The 14,205-nt window shown below is 38.9% G+C and overlaps 1 protein-coding gene and 1 pseudogene across 1 annotated transcript in view; both read left to right on the forward strand.

Annotated features, from left to right (window-relative positions):
* The window catches only part of LOC116699348 (uncharacterized), a 24,441-nt gene extending 16,031 nt beyond the window's left edge, over positions 1-8,410 (forward strand). The window contains 1 exon segment of the mRNA XM_032531882.1: positions 8,089-8,410. The gene's annotated coding sequence lies outside the window, so the exon portion shown is untranslated.
* On the forward strand, positions 2,726-14,205 carry LOC116698880 (GTPase IMAP family member 4-like; annotated as a pseudogene).

Consider the following 14,205-nt stretch of genomic DNA (forward strand, 5'->3'; position numbering starts at 1 on the left):
TGTGATCCCAAAGTGGTTTTAAAAAAATCCTGCCCGCCCCTTTAAAAGATTGGGCCCAAAACATTATTTTTTCACCCGGGTATGGAGCTCATTCCAGCTCACGGGATTTGGGGGGGAAAACCCGGGGACAACACAAACAACTGTAATGAAGTCGAAGCCCTTGATTTTCGTTTATTTCCCCCCTTTAAACGCCCCCTAGTGGTCAAATTTTAGACTTTCAGTGGTGTGAGGGCCATTTGGGGTTCCGGGAAATTTTGTTTATTGGAAAAAACATTTGACCTTTTAAGCCTAATAGCGCTTTTTGGAAACCCGCAGTTTTTTTGGGTTTTTAGGGCCCCCCCGTGTTTTTTTTGAATGAAACTTTCAGGGCGTGGTTCAGTTTCTTATGACGACATATCCTGAGAGATGTTTGATGATTGGACAATGAATATGTGATTTATAATAAAATGTGTCCTGTGCTTGTAGCGCCCCCTAGTGGTGTATGCATTTCTAACTGTCTGGGTGTGTCTGGAGTAGAGGATGGATACACGACCCGACCCGACGGGACGCCGACGGTACCGACGGGCCGGGCCGGGTTGGAACAGATGTGTAAAAGGATGCTGGGGTTCGGGTCGGCTCGGTCACATCAGCGCGATAAGCATTGAACATTTAGAATTTAAAACAGCTTATTATGTAGGTAATGGCGCTTGTTGCCCACGTGTGCATTGATGCGCTCATCTGTTGACATTCCCAATCCTTCCTACAATTGCTTAATAAAAGCGGCCTTTCCACAACAACAAACGTACATGTGTCATTGTATGTGAAACAAATGCCATTTTAACTGTGTCGGGTCGGGTCGGCTCAGACACTTAATATCTTATGCCTGTCGGGCTCGGGTTCGGGTTGTTATGCTTCTGTCGAGCGGGCCGGTGCGACAGAAAAATCCGGCACCGATCCGCAACTCTACGTCTGGAGCTCTTACCTGAACATACCCTGTAAGCTTCGTGATGATTGGCCTACGGTTGCTGATTTGTGGCTGGTTTGAAGGTGAAATTCTAACTTGATGAACAGCAGCAGCTCTACCATCTGTTCTCTTCACAGCCCCTTTTAGATTTTCATGTGTAGTGCTTCAATGTCAAATAAAATACATTTCACAGGTTAATAATTGTACAAGATAATTGATACATGTTAAGTAGTACAGCTTGTAAAGAGCATGTTTTTATGGTGATGATGAAATAAATCAGATAATAAATGAGTAATTACATGCAAGGACATAAAGGTCTCCCTCCATTTAATGTGTCTTACATCTCAGTAAATTTATTGGATATTTCAAGCTTTTTTAACCCTCATGTTGTCCTCGGGTCATGAGGGTTAAGCCATGTGACCCCTAACCAGCGCAAATATTTTTTTGGTGGGAAAAGATATAAAGAGGAACAATGCAGAGATGTCAGCGATTTACTAAACAACAGCCTTGTATCTAGAAAACATTTAAATGCTGATGAAAAAAGGCAAAAACTTTTTTTTTTCAATGTCACAATCTTGAAAAAGACGGAAAATGGAAGGCAAGAAGAGGTCACAAATACTAAAAGATTCAGAGAAAAAAACACATTAGAAAGAAGGAAGGCAACACTAGGGCGTGAAACTGAGGGTGAAACTCTCAATAACACAGTCAAATTATTAAATCTCACATTGAGGTGTAGTTTTATTTTTTAGGTGAAATGTTTAAGTATATATTTAATTAAACCATAGTAGACCAGAATACAAAAAATCACATCAGACAGAGTTATACAATTTGATGTCATCATATCCAGAGATGAAGTAACGAAGTACAAATACTTTGTTACTGTCTTCTGCATTTTTTCTGGGGCAATGTGAACTCAATTTCCTAAAAATTACATTCATGGCCGCCTGGGTAGCTCACCTGGTTTCAGCGCACCCATATATAGAGGTTTACTCTTCAACGCAGCGGCCGCGGGTTCGACTTCAGCCGTTTGCTGCATGTTACCCCCCCCCCCCCCCCCTCCTCTTTCATGTCTTCAACTGTCCTATAAAAAAGATGTAACTGAGTATATTTACTCACACAGGTGCATCAGTAATAATAATCAATCATAATGTAACACTTACAGGAGTTGTTCTGTCATCTGTCATCATTTTAACATTTGATTTGTCTTTTCTTGAATAAAAATGATAAATGCAAGACTCTGTCTTCTTTCACCTGTTTATCAGCCACATGGGGGTGCTGTAATTTAAGGTTTTTAAATCAACTGAACACACATTTAATCTCACATAGTAAAAGAACTAAGACAACACTGATATTTTCCAAAACATGCGTTTGGCATTGAGGAAATTATATATGCAGGTCAAAGGCAAGACTGAAACTGACAGTTTCAAAAGAGTGGCATTTCTACAAAAATCATTAAAATGAAATCTACATGAAACTCTCTGTATAAATGTTCCACTACGTTGTAGTCTATAACTGTGTGTGTCTGCGTTTGCTGCTGAGTTGATAGTGAACAGGCATCTGTTGAACTACTGACTGGGTTTACAGCACACATGTTTATCTCACATCATGTAGAGACTTTAAATTCAAAGGGATGGCTAAACTTTACATGCACACTTTTTTTTCAATTTAAAAGAACTGGTGGCATTTCCTGTAAATGCTGACGAGAGGAGAGAACAGGGGTTTCCATTTACAGAGAACAGAAGTGAAAGTGAAACTGCAGGATGACTGGATATTCAGGCTGTACAAAGGGTGTGAAGCATTTTAGTCAGTCATTGAATGGTTGAACAAGAACACAACACACTAAAGGGAAAAAGGAAAAAAGGGGGAGGAAATAGCGAAGTGACCAATTAGAGAGGTTCAGCTGAAACAGCTGGTCCTGGGAACAAGAATCAACTGCAAGTAAAGAACTAGATCGTTGTCTTACTGTTACAGACTCTCAGCCTTCTTTGTGAACGGACTCTAAAGCAGAACAGATGCTCTCTACGATGCAGACATTCAGCCTACTCATCCTTTTCAGCCTAGTCAGCAGATATGGTGAGTTACATTCAACTGTAGGCTATGTATGATCATCATCTTTGTGACAGCTGACATTGGGGCATGTGTATGTATCTCTTTTGCAGTCTACACTTTTCATCTAAAATAAGACAATCAAAGCCTAATTTATCAACTTAAATATCTTGAGTTAGTAATTTAAACTCACAATAACAAAAACGCAATTATGGTATTAATTATTATATTGAGATACAAGTTTTGTTTTAAATGTGAAATGTTGGACTATTTAAATAAAGTAAGCGGATTACAAGAATTCACATTTCTGTGAACATCTGTCTTTTATTCTTCATCATTGCCATTTTGTTTTTGTCTCCAAAAATGTGTTTCTAAAACATTTTATTAAGTCTGTAAAACATCAGACATTTTTAAAATCTGTTGCCGTCCCGAGACATTAAGTCTTTTTCCTTTGTGATGTTAATTAATGCAGGTTTAAATTGCTTTATAAGTAAAGATTAAAAATGTTGTTATTTGTATTATTCATTAAACTAGCCAGGGTTAAACTAGAGTTAGTTGATTTCCTGGCCTTTGGTATTGCTGCTCGCAGCTTTCTCCAGAACTATTACACATACCTTACAGACGGCCCACAATGCAACTGATTGTGTACTTATGATAAACATAAGTCATTACATTATCCAGCATTACGTTGGAGTTAAAAGCTGTACCTTTTTATAGTTTTTATAAGTTGATAAGTACAGGCCAAAAGTTTGGAACCACCTTTTCATTCAATGTGTTTTCTTTATTTTCATGACTATATACATTGTAGATTATCACTATAGGCATCAAAACTATGAATGAACACATGTGGAATTATGTACTTAACAAACAAATGTGAAAAACCTGAAAACATGTCTTATATTCTAGTTTCTTCAAAGTAGCCACCCTTTGCTCTGATTCCTGCTTTGCACACTCTTGGCATTCTCTTGATGAGCTTCAAGAGGTCGTCACCTGAAATGGTTTCCCAACAGTCTTGAAGGAGTTCCCATGATGCTCAGCACCTGTCGGCCCTTTTCCTTCAGTCTGCGGTCCAGCTCACCCCAAACCATCTCGATTGGGTTCAGGTCCGGTGACTGTGGAAGCACAGCACTCCATCACTCTCCTTCTTGGTCAAATAGCCCTTACACAGCCTGGAGGTGTGTTTGGGGTCATCGTCCTGTTGAAAAATATATGATGGTCCAACCAAACGCAAATTGGGATTGGGATGGGATGTCGCTGCAGGATGCTGTGGTAGCTATACTGGTTCAGTACGCCTTCAATTTTGAATACATTTTTGAATAAATCTACCCCGACAGTGTCACCAGCAAAGCACCCCCACACCATCACACCTCCTCCTCCATGCTTCACGGTGGGAACCAGGCATGTAGAATCCCTCCAGTCACCTTTTCTGTGTTGCTCAAAGATACGGCGGTTGGAACCAAAGATCTCCAACTTGGACTCATCAGACCAAAGCACTGGTCTAACGTCCATTCCTTGTGTTTCTGGTCCAAACAAATCTCTTCTGCTTGTTGCCTCTCCTTAGCAGTGGTTTCCTAGCTGCTATTGGACCATGAAGGCCTGATTCAGACTCCTCAGAACAGTTGTTCTTGAGCTGTGTCTGCTGATAGAACTCATTGTGGTATTCATCTGGTCTCTAATCTGAGCTGCTGTTGTTGTGATTTCTGAGGCTGGGGACTCAGATGAACTTATCTTCAGCAGCAGAAGGGACTCTTGGTCTTCCTTTCCTGGGGCGGTCTTCATGTGAGCCAGTTTCATTGTAGCGCTTGATGGTTTTTGCGACTTTACTTGGGGACACATTCAAAGTTTTTGCAATTTTCCGGACCGACTGACCTTCATTTCTTAAAGCAATAATGGACTGTCGGCTGTGTATCAACCTGACTTCTGCACAACACAACTGATGGTCCCGACTCCATTAATAAGGCAAGAAATTCCACTAATTAACCCTGACAAGGCCCACCTGGGAAATGGAAACCATTTCAGGTGACCTCATGAAGCTCATTGAGAGAACACCAAGGGTTTGCAGCGCTTTCAAAAAAGCAAAAGGGTGTCTACTTTGAAGAAACTACAATATAATACATGTTTTCAGTTATATTACACTTTTTTGTTGTGTGTGTGTTCATTCATAGTTTTGATGCCTTCAGTGATAATCTTCAATGTAAATAGTCATGAAAATAAAGGAAACGCAAGGAATGAGAAGGTGGTTCCAAACTTTTGGCCTGTATGTAAGATGGACATACCCACCGACAGAGATTCCCAAAATAGAATTACACTAAATATATAAAACATTAAATACACATTAAAATCTAACCTGTGAAACATCCCACGGTAGCAAAATAAAAAGACACAATTTTCAAATCACTCTAAGGCCACCACTGTTTTAAAGGTGATTTAATGTCTTCATATCAGGAAGTGTTGTTGCAGAAAAACTGACTTTACTTCAATTCTTCAGCTCAGCAGCAGACCTGCTCTTCTCTCCCTGACCCACCTATGGACTGCAAATATGGCAAAAAGGGTAAGTCATCTGTATTCATAATGTTGCAACATGCATCTCAATATTTATTTAAAGATGTGTTGCATGCCATAGCTCAAAGTAATGAACCAACTTCAACAGTTCTTAGTTGAAGAGAATGTTTCTTAAATCAGGAGCAAGTCCTGCAAACATTAAGATGATATGGGTTGTTAGATCATACCAAAAAAAACCTAGTGATGGTGGAAATACGACCTCATATCTAAACCAACGTCACTTGGGCTACAGTTAGGGATTTGAATGTAAAGGTCACTTTTAAAGACGTCTTTAAAGCGTAACTCTCACCAAGATACAACCTACGGTCTTTTGGTGAATGTACCCGAGTCAGAGTTAGTTTAAAAGCATAATTAGGTTTTTCCATCAAATGGCCGTTTGAATGGGAGTGCTACTACTATGATCGCATCAAAATCACTATTTTTAAAACACAAAGAAGACTCGACACAACATGAACATTTGCTCCAAGTATCAGCAGAGTCTATACACATGAACTCAGCACTGAGAACATTGTTGGTGTGTACAGAGGTTAATGACAGAGTTTCTAAACAACTCACTTCAGCAGTTGGTTTTTCTGGTCGCTGCTATCTCGCCAGTTAAACCTTAAAGGGGAAAGCATGAATAATTTTTAAATTATTGAAACAAACATTGAAATTATTCAATGTTATTTTCAAATGTATCTAGACTGTAAAGTGACAAGTTCATGTTTTCTTTTTCAAAAATATGAACTTATTTTACTCTGTATCTCCCGAGATACGTTGCCCTTTTTGGGTAGAATTTTGCATTTTATTCTTTTTATTATAGTTCATATGCTAATAGTTCAAAACAGTTCAAAAACAATGAATTAGCTACTTTATTTCATGTCCATACATTAGAAAAATTTAGAAAAAACAGATCCATTGCCCATGTAGGATATAAATGTAACATTTCATAACTTCTCAAACATTTATTCATGAAAAATATTGCAACACTTACAGTACCTCATATCATCTTTGTCCACATGTGCTGCTATGTTTGGAATGTCGGCATAAAGTAACATGACCTGATTACATGACCCATCACCCAATCAGTATTTCTCATCAACTACAACCGCATAATGCCCCTCCCCCCATAGCTCCCCCCCCTACAGCAAATAAGTGTATTCCCCAAGATACAGAAACTCTTTAAGAGTTTGTGTACACCAAAGATTTTCTCAATGCTCGAGTTCATGTGTAGAGGCTGTGGAGAGACTTGGAGCAAAGTGTCATGTTGTGTCGAGCCTTCTTAATGTTTTCGAGCCTTCTTAAGGTTTTTCTGGTCTCCACGTTCCCATATTTATTCCCTTATTTTCTTCTTGGCTTCCCTCATAATTACGGCCACTAGAAATGTAAATATGGATCATAACAGCTGCTTTAATAAAGGCCTCAGGGCGTGTTTCTCAAGGACAGCTCTATAAAAGTAGATGATTCTGTTACATATTCTACCTAGACAACTTACAGTCCTAAAGGTGTTTCAGGGCTCTATGTGGTCGACTGCATTAGGTAAAAAATCAACTTCAACTGCCCGCTGTCAGAGTTGCCCATATTGAAGTTGCATAATCTGTTGAATTTGAAAATGTTTTGAAATATGTTTTTTCACCATCAGAAATGAACATATACAATAATGAGGAGATCAGGATTGTGATGGTGGGGAAGACCGGAGTTGGGAAGAGCGCCACAGGAAACACCATCCTGGGAAATCAGTACTTTAAATCAGAGTTCTCCCCTAAGTCTTTGACTGAACACTGTGCTAAGGCCAAGGGTGAAGTGGATGGAGAAAAGGTTGCTGTTATCGACACTCCGGGTCTGTTTGACACAAGGATTGATCATAATAAAACCAGTAAAGATATTGCCCAGAGCATTTCTTATGCTTCTCCTGGACCTCACATCTTCCTGGTCGTCATCAGACTGGGCCGATTCACAGAGGAAGAAAAGAAGACGGTGGAGAAGATTCAGGAAATCTTTGGAGAGGAAGCAGACAGATACAGCATGGTTCTCTTTACCCATGGTGACCTGCTCAAAGGGAAACCTATCGAGGAGTTCTTGAAGGACAGCGAAGACCTGCAGGAACTTGTGGACAAATGTAACGGCCAGTACCACGTCTTTAATAACGAGGTAAAGGATCCTTCTCAGGTCAGCAAGCTGCTCGACAAGATCAGATATATAACAGAGAAGAACGGAGGAAGTCATTACACCACTGAAATGTTCCAGAGGGCAGAGAGGGCGATAGAAGAGGAGAAACAACGAATCCTTAAAGAGAAAAAAGAGCAAATGCGCAAAACTGAAGAGGAAATGAAGAAGAAACTAGAGAAAAAGTATGAGCAACAAATAAGGGAACTGGCGGCTGACAAAGAAAAGATGCAACAGGCAGCTGCAGCTCGTGATAGAGAAATAGAGGAGGAGAGGAGACAATATAGAGAAGAGCAGGCAAATTGGGCCAGACGGGAAGCTGAGGACAGTAATATATTTGTTCGTTTCTTCAAATTTGTGGCCAATGCAATAACAAGTTTGTTTGATTGAAGGTGAAATTCTGACTTGCTGAACAGCAGCAGCTTTAACAATCTGTTCTCTTCACAGCTGCTTTTAGATTTTCATGTGTAGTGCTTCAATGTCAAATAAACTACATTTCACAGGTTAATAATTGTACAAGATAATTGATACATGTTTAGTAGTACAGCTTGTAAAGAGCATGTTTCCATGGTGATCATAAAATAAATCTGATAATAAATGAGTTATGCTTTCCTGACATCAGTCAGAGGTTGAAGATAATAAATACAGGACATGAAGGTCTCCTTCCATTTAATGTGACTTACATCTCACACAGAACCAGGTAGAAGAAGAAAACAGGTTTTAACACGCAAGCTTCTCTCATTCATTTTATTTCACTGTATGTAAGTGTAATAGCAATAACTGTAAATGGATGCCAACAGGCTGCACTCCTGTGAGGACACACACACATTGTACAATAGTCCCCTCCACTGGATTGATGGAAGAACTGAACAAAACAGCTGGAGAGAAATGAGTGGAGAACATAATATGTACATTACAAAAAGTAAAATCAAAAGGCTTTTGAAATGATTTTAAAAATAAAGAATTTAAGTATAATTTGAATGCTCAAATTTTTAAAATATATTATTTGCTTAAATTTGAGAACAGGAAATTTTATGTCTTAAAAACTTACAAAAGTTTTATCATTGTACCAGAATCTTCTCTGGCTCCCTGTTGTCCAATGCATCAAGTTTAACCCTTCTGTTGTCCTTGGGTCAAATTTGACCCAATTTGAAAAAAGAAACCACATTTTCAGAAAAATAAAGTGGATTGTTCTGCACAACGCTTCACAGCCCACTACGTTCTTTAAATTTTGAAGTTTTATTCAATTTCATAGCATTCAAAAAATATTTTTTATGAAACAAAAATGTCTGCAAAAGCTTCAAAAACGTGGGGGGGGAAATCATGCAAAAATGTCAAAAGGCGCAGAAAAAAATGGATAGGGAAAAAGTGACAAAAACCCTTTTTGGTTTTGAAAAGAAACGACTGTAACCTCTATATGTGCACCTGTTCTACTAATCGAGCTAACACTAGCCACACATCCTCAGTGTGTGTTTGTAATCATGTATTACTACCTTTGTGGGGACCTGCATCTAAGTCCCCTCAAAGTGAAAATAATTAGCCTAGGTGTCGAAGAATACATTCAATTTAATACAATGTCCCCCTAAGTTTTGGAAATGTGTGTCTGTCTAACTGTGTGTCCAGGTGTGTGTGTGTTTGTGTGTGTGTGTGTATGTGTGTGTGTTCTGTATTCATTTCTTAAATATTACATTTGTTAGCAGTGGTAAGTTGTAACTGAGTACATTCACTCACACAAATGCATCAGTAATAATTATCCAATATTATAATTTAACACTCTGACGGGGGTACTTTTGTCACCTAATGAGTGTTTTTACATTACAATTATATTTTGCGTTTCTGTATTTCTTCTTGAGTAAAAATCATGAATGTAGAACATTGTTTTCTTTCATCCCCGGTTGATCAGCCACATGGAGGAGCTGTAATTCAAGGTGTTATCTTGTGTTGATCAGGGCTATAGTACTCGAGTCCGGACTCAAGACCGTTTTTCTGTGGTCTTGGACTTGTCTCTGACTCGCTAGTATTTGGACTTGGACTTGTTGCGGACTCGGCCACTGGTCTTGCCCAATATGGCTTTTGGGCTAGACCGAGTCCAGGTGTCTTTACTATGTTGATAATAATATTGGAGGGTAAGTGAAACTTCTTGATACTGTCATGCATAAGACCTTTGTCTGTCCTGGACTCGGTCTTGTCTTGGACTCGAACCTCTTTGGACTCGGTCTGGACTTCGACTTGACTAATCCTGGTCTTGGACTTGTCTTGGACTTGATAAAGGTGGTCTTGACTACAGCCCTGGTGACGATCTTTCTCCATTTATCACTACCTGGCCAAAATTAGTTCACACATTTAGACTCACATATAATATCTCAGAAAACGCTGATCTTTTGTAAAACACACATTTGGCATTTTAAGAATTATCTGCAGTTTAAAGAAAAGACTGAAACTCACACTTAGGCTATTAAAGGCTATTTAAAAGAACTAAGACATTTCTACATATATCAATAAAATAAAATCTACTGAAATTGACAGAAGTAATGCTCTACTATGTTCACCTACAAGTCTCTAACTGTGAGTGTCTTTTTGTTGCTGAGAAGGTAGTGAACAGTGGCTTTTAACCTGGCTGTTTATGCATAAATGATGCTAATGGAGGGGGTGACACTCAAACTCAGATGAGTTTTTGAAGAAGTATCTGTCAAACAGCTTACGGGGTTTGCAGCACACATGTTCATGTAACCTCATGTTGTGAACAGAGGCAGACTACAATTCAAAGGGATGGCTACAATCGACATGTGCACCTTATAAGAAGTTGTGTCATTTTTTTTATAAATGCTGATGGCAGGGGTGGACATGCTTTCCTGTAAGCAGAAGGGAAGATGAAAATGCAGAACTGGACTATCAAGCTGTGCTAGAGCATTATGAAATGGACGCAAAGGGTGTGAACCCAGTCAGTCATTAAAAGCTTGAAGTAAATCATAACACACAAGAGTGAAATGTAACAGGGAAAGAAAGAGTGTGTGTGTGTGTGTGTGTGTGTGTGTGGGGGGGGCAGTTCGGGGTTCGGTGCCTTGCTCAAGAGCACCTTGGCGGTGCCCAGGAGGTGAACTGGCCCCTCTCCAGCTACCAGGCTGTATCAGGCTCGAGGATCTTGTTCTGTGGGTTTGATTAGTAGCATTATGTTTTCATATAAGAAGCATTGTTGCAAACAAACTGTCTACGCAGTGTTTTTTTACAACACGTGATATAATAACTCCAAACACACCATTTGTGAGCCTTGTATTTGACTCCGTGACACGGCAGCACCATGTTGTGTTTTGCACTGCTGACTGAGTTTGAACAGAGATTAAATACTACAATTCAAAAGGGTGGCTACACTTATGTGCAATGTTTTTTTTGGCAACTTAAAAGAACCGTTGGCATTCCTCCCATGATGGGAGAAGCTGACAGGGAAGTTATTGTACAGTTAAGACATGGAATGATGAAAATCCAGTAGGACTGGATATGGAAGCTGTGGTAGATTATTACAAAGATCAAATTGGACAATCAAATGTGTGAACCATTTATGGTTTGACTTAACCCTCATGTTGTCCTCGGTCAAATTGACCCGTTTTCCTGTGTCAGTGTTCTTTTTAATTCCCCGAAATAACATGATTGATTCCACACAACGCTCTTTGGCAAGTACAAATCTCTACTTTCATTAATTTTGGGTCTTATTCAATTTTATAACGTTTGAAAACAAATTGAAGTGTTTTTGAAATAGTGTTGAGTAAAAGTTGACATATTCCAGTCTTTGACTATCCATCAACAACCATTCCTTTAATTTTAGTCTCAATAATTCCTATTTTCTGCTTTTCTAACTCAATCATTAGATATAATTTCTTATAAATGAGGTTTATTGACCATACATTCCAAAAATAACTGTAAAACTAAAGTTAATAAGTTAGTGTTACGTAGTGTTGAAAAAAAGCATCAAAAGTGTTAAAAAAGGGACAAGAATTTATGAAAAAGATAAAAAACATTGATAAAAAGCGTCAACAAAATTGTTGATTTTCAATTTTGACGGGAAGACAACGTGAGGGATAAAACAGATAAATGATCCCAGCACTCACAGAAACAGTTTTTCCTTGAGACGTTTCTTAAAGACAGAGACAGAATGCAAGAATTTCAAGTTTTCCTCGAGCAGTGACACAGTGTGAAATGTTTTCTAGGTGTGGTTTGATGTAGGTTGTCTTTCTGTGGAGGAGGTTTTCTTACCGACAGACGTGAATTTACTTTTTCGGCTCAGCAGCAGACCTGCTCTTCTCTACATAACCCACCAATGGCCAGAAAATACACCAAAAATGGTAAGTCAACTGCTAATGCATAATGTTGATTGTAACTTATATCCAACTATATGATTATTTATGGTTAGCATGTTATAGGCCTCAATAACTGACTGATCTCAACAGTTTTACAGGGAGCAGAGCTTAAATGGAGAATTGGAATATTTCTTCTTCTTTCTTTTTGTTGAATCCACAGCATTTTTATGAGTTTAGATTTCATATTTTGGGAGGTACAACAATGCTTATATTAGGCAAGGCAGCTTTATCTGTAAAGCACATTTCAGCAACAGGGCAATTCAAAGTGCTTTACACAAAATCAGTTAAAAAATAAAAACCTAAAACACAAGACTTAAAGTTACAGTGCAGTATAAGAAATTAAACATTTAAGAAATGACCCACCATTTAGTTAGCTATTCATTTTTTTATCATTTATCATGCGGCTACATTAACTAGTTAAAATATTAAGATGATTCAGGGCCAGCCAATCACAACCCTGTAGTGGCTCCTGTTAGACTAAATTTTAACATTTAAAAACAGACTTATAGTCTTAAAGGTTTTTTAATGCCCAAAAGTGAGTGTTGTTTTTTTTTTAACAACTGTTTAGATGCGTTTTCAGAACTGTCTCCATTTTTCAAAACTCATACACACAATTCCAAAAACTGCACACAAGCTTCAAAATGCCTTTTATCTCCTTTAAAAACAAGTTGTGTGATATGTAAAGATGTGTGGAAGCAGTTGTAAAATACTGTAATATGTAGACTATGTACAGTACAAAATAAAAATTCAATAGATTCTTCAGACCATCTTGATCCCGCCCCCCATCCCCAACTGCCTTGTCAAAGTTGCCCATGTTCTAGTTGCACATTGTTAGGTATACCTGAAGCTCTTCAATTTGTTTTGTCCCTCCCATCAGAACCGACCATATACAATAATGATGCACTCAGGATTGTGTTGGTGGGGAAGACCGGAGCTGGGAAGAGCGCCACAGGAAACAGCATTCTGGGAAAACGTTGCTTTAAATCAGAGTTTTCTTTTAACTCTTTGACTGAAGACTGTGAAAAGGTTTTTGGTGTAGTGGATGGGCAGATGGTCTTTGTTATTGACACTCCGGGTCTGTTTGACACCAGCATTGATGAAAAGAAAACTAGGACGGATATTGCCCAGAGCATTGCTTATGCTTCTCCTGGACCTCACATCTTCCTGGTCGTCATCAAAATAGGCCGATTCACAGAGGAAGAAAAGAAGACGGTGCAGAAGATTCAGGAAATCTTTGGAGAGGAAGCAGACAGATACAGCATGGTTCTCTTTACCCATGGTGACCTACTCAAAGGGAAACCTATCGAGGAGTTATTGAAGACCAGCAAAGAGCTGCAGGAACTGGTGGCCAAAGTAACGGCCAGTACCACGTCTTTAATAATGAGGTAAAGGATCCTTCTCAGGTTATCGAACTGCGCAACAAGATCAGAACTATAACAGCAAAGAACGGAGGAAGTCATTACACCACTGCCATGTTCCAGAGAGCAGAGAGGGCGATAGAAGAAAAGAAACAACAAATCCTTAAAGAGAAAGAAGAGCCACTGCGCAGAGAGAGGGAGGAACTGAAGAAGAAATTCAAGAAAATGTTTGGTATTACAATGAGGGAAGAGAAAGCTGAAAAGGAGAGAGAGAAAAGGCTAAGTGCAGATTTGGAACAAGAAATGGAAAAGAACACAAAGCAGCTGATTGAAGGGCAGGAAAAGCAAGCTAGACGGGAAGCTGAGAAAAGCACTGGCGTACTCAGCGGTATAGTTTGGGGTGTATAAGCATTAGCTTTGGGGGCTGTTTGTGTTGTGAAAGCAATAATATAATATATTTGTATTGATATTTGGCATGAACATGCTGCATCTTGTCCACTGGATCCTCTGTGGGTGTTTTTTGGTTACAGTTTGAACATTTTACTGGTTATTGATAATGTACATATTTAAAGTGTTGGTTTGTTGTGTGATGTCACTTAGCCACCTGGATACTGTCTCTTTTCAACAAGAATCCCAACTGAGATACGAGTTTTTGGAAAACTTTTATCATCGTGGGTGTAGGTTTGATGTCCTCTGTTGTTAATAATTGTACAAGATGATCCATACATGTTTAGTGGTGCCACAGGTTGTAAATCATTTGTTGCTATGCTGATTATGAAATAAAGCTGATAATAAATGA

The sequence above is a fragment of the Etheostoma spectabile genome, chromosome 12, assembly GCF_008692095.1.
Source record: "Etheostoma spectabile isolate EspeVRDwgs_2016 chromosome 12, UIUC_Espe_1.0, whole genome shotgun sequence".
Lineage (NCBI taxonomy): Eukaryota > Metazoa > Chordata > Actinopteri > Perciformes > Percidae > Etheostoma > Etheostoma spectabile.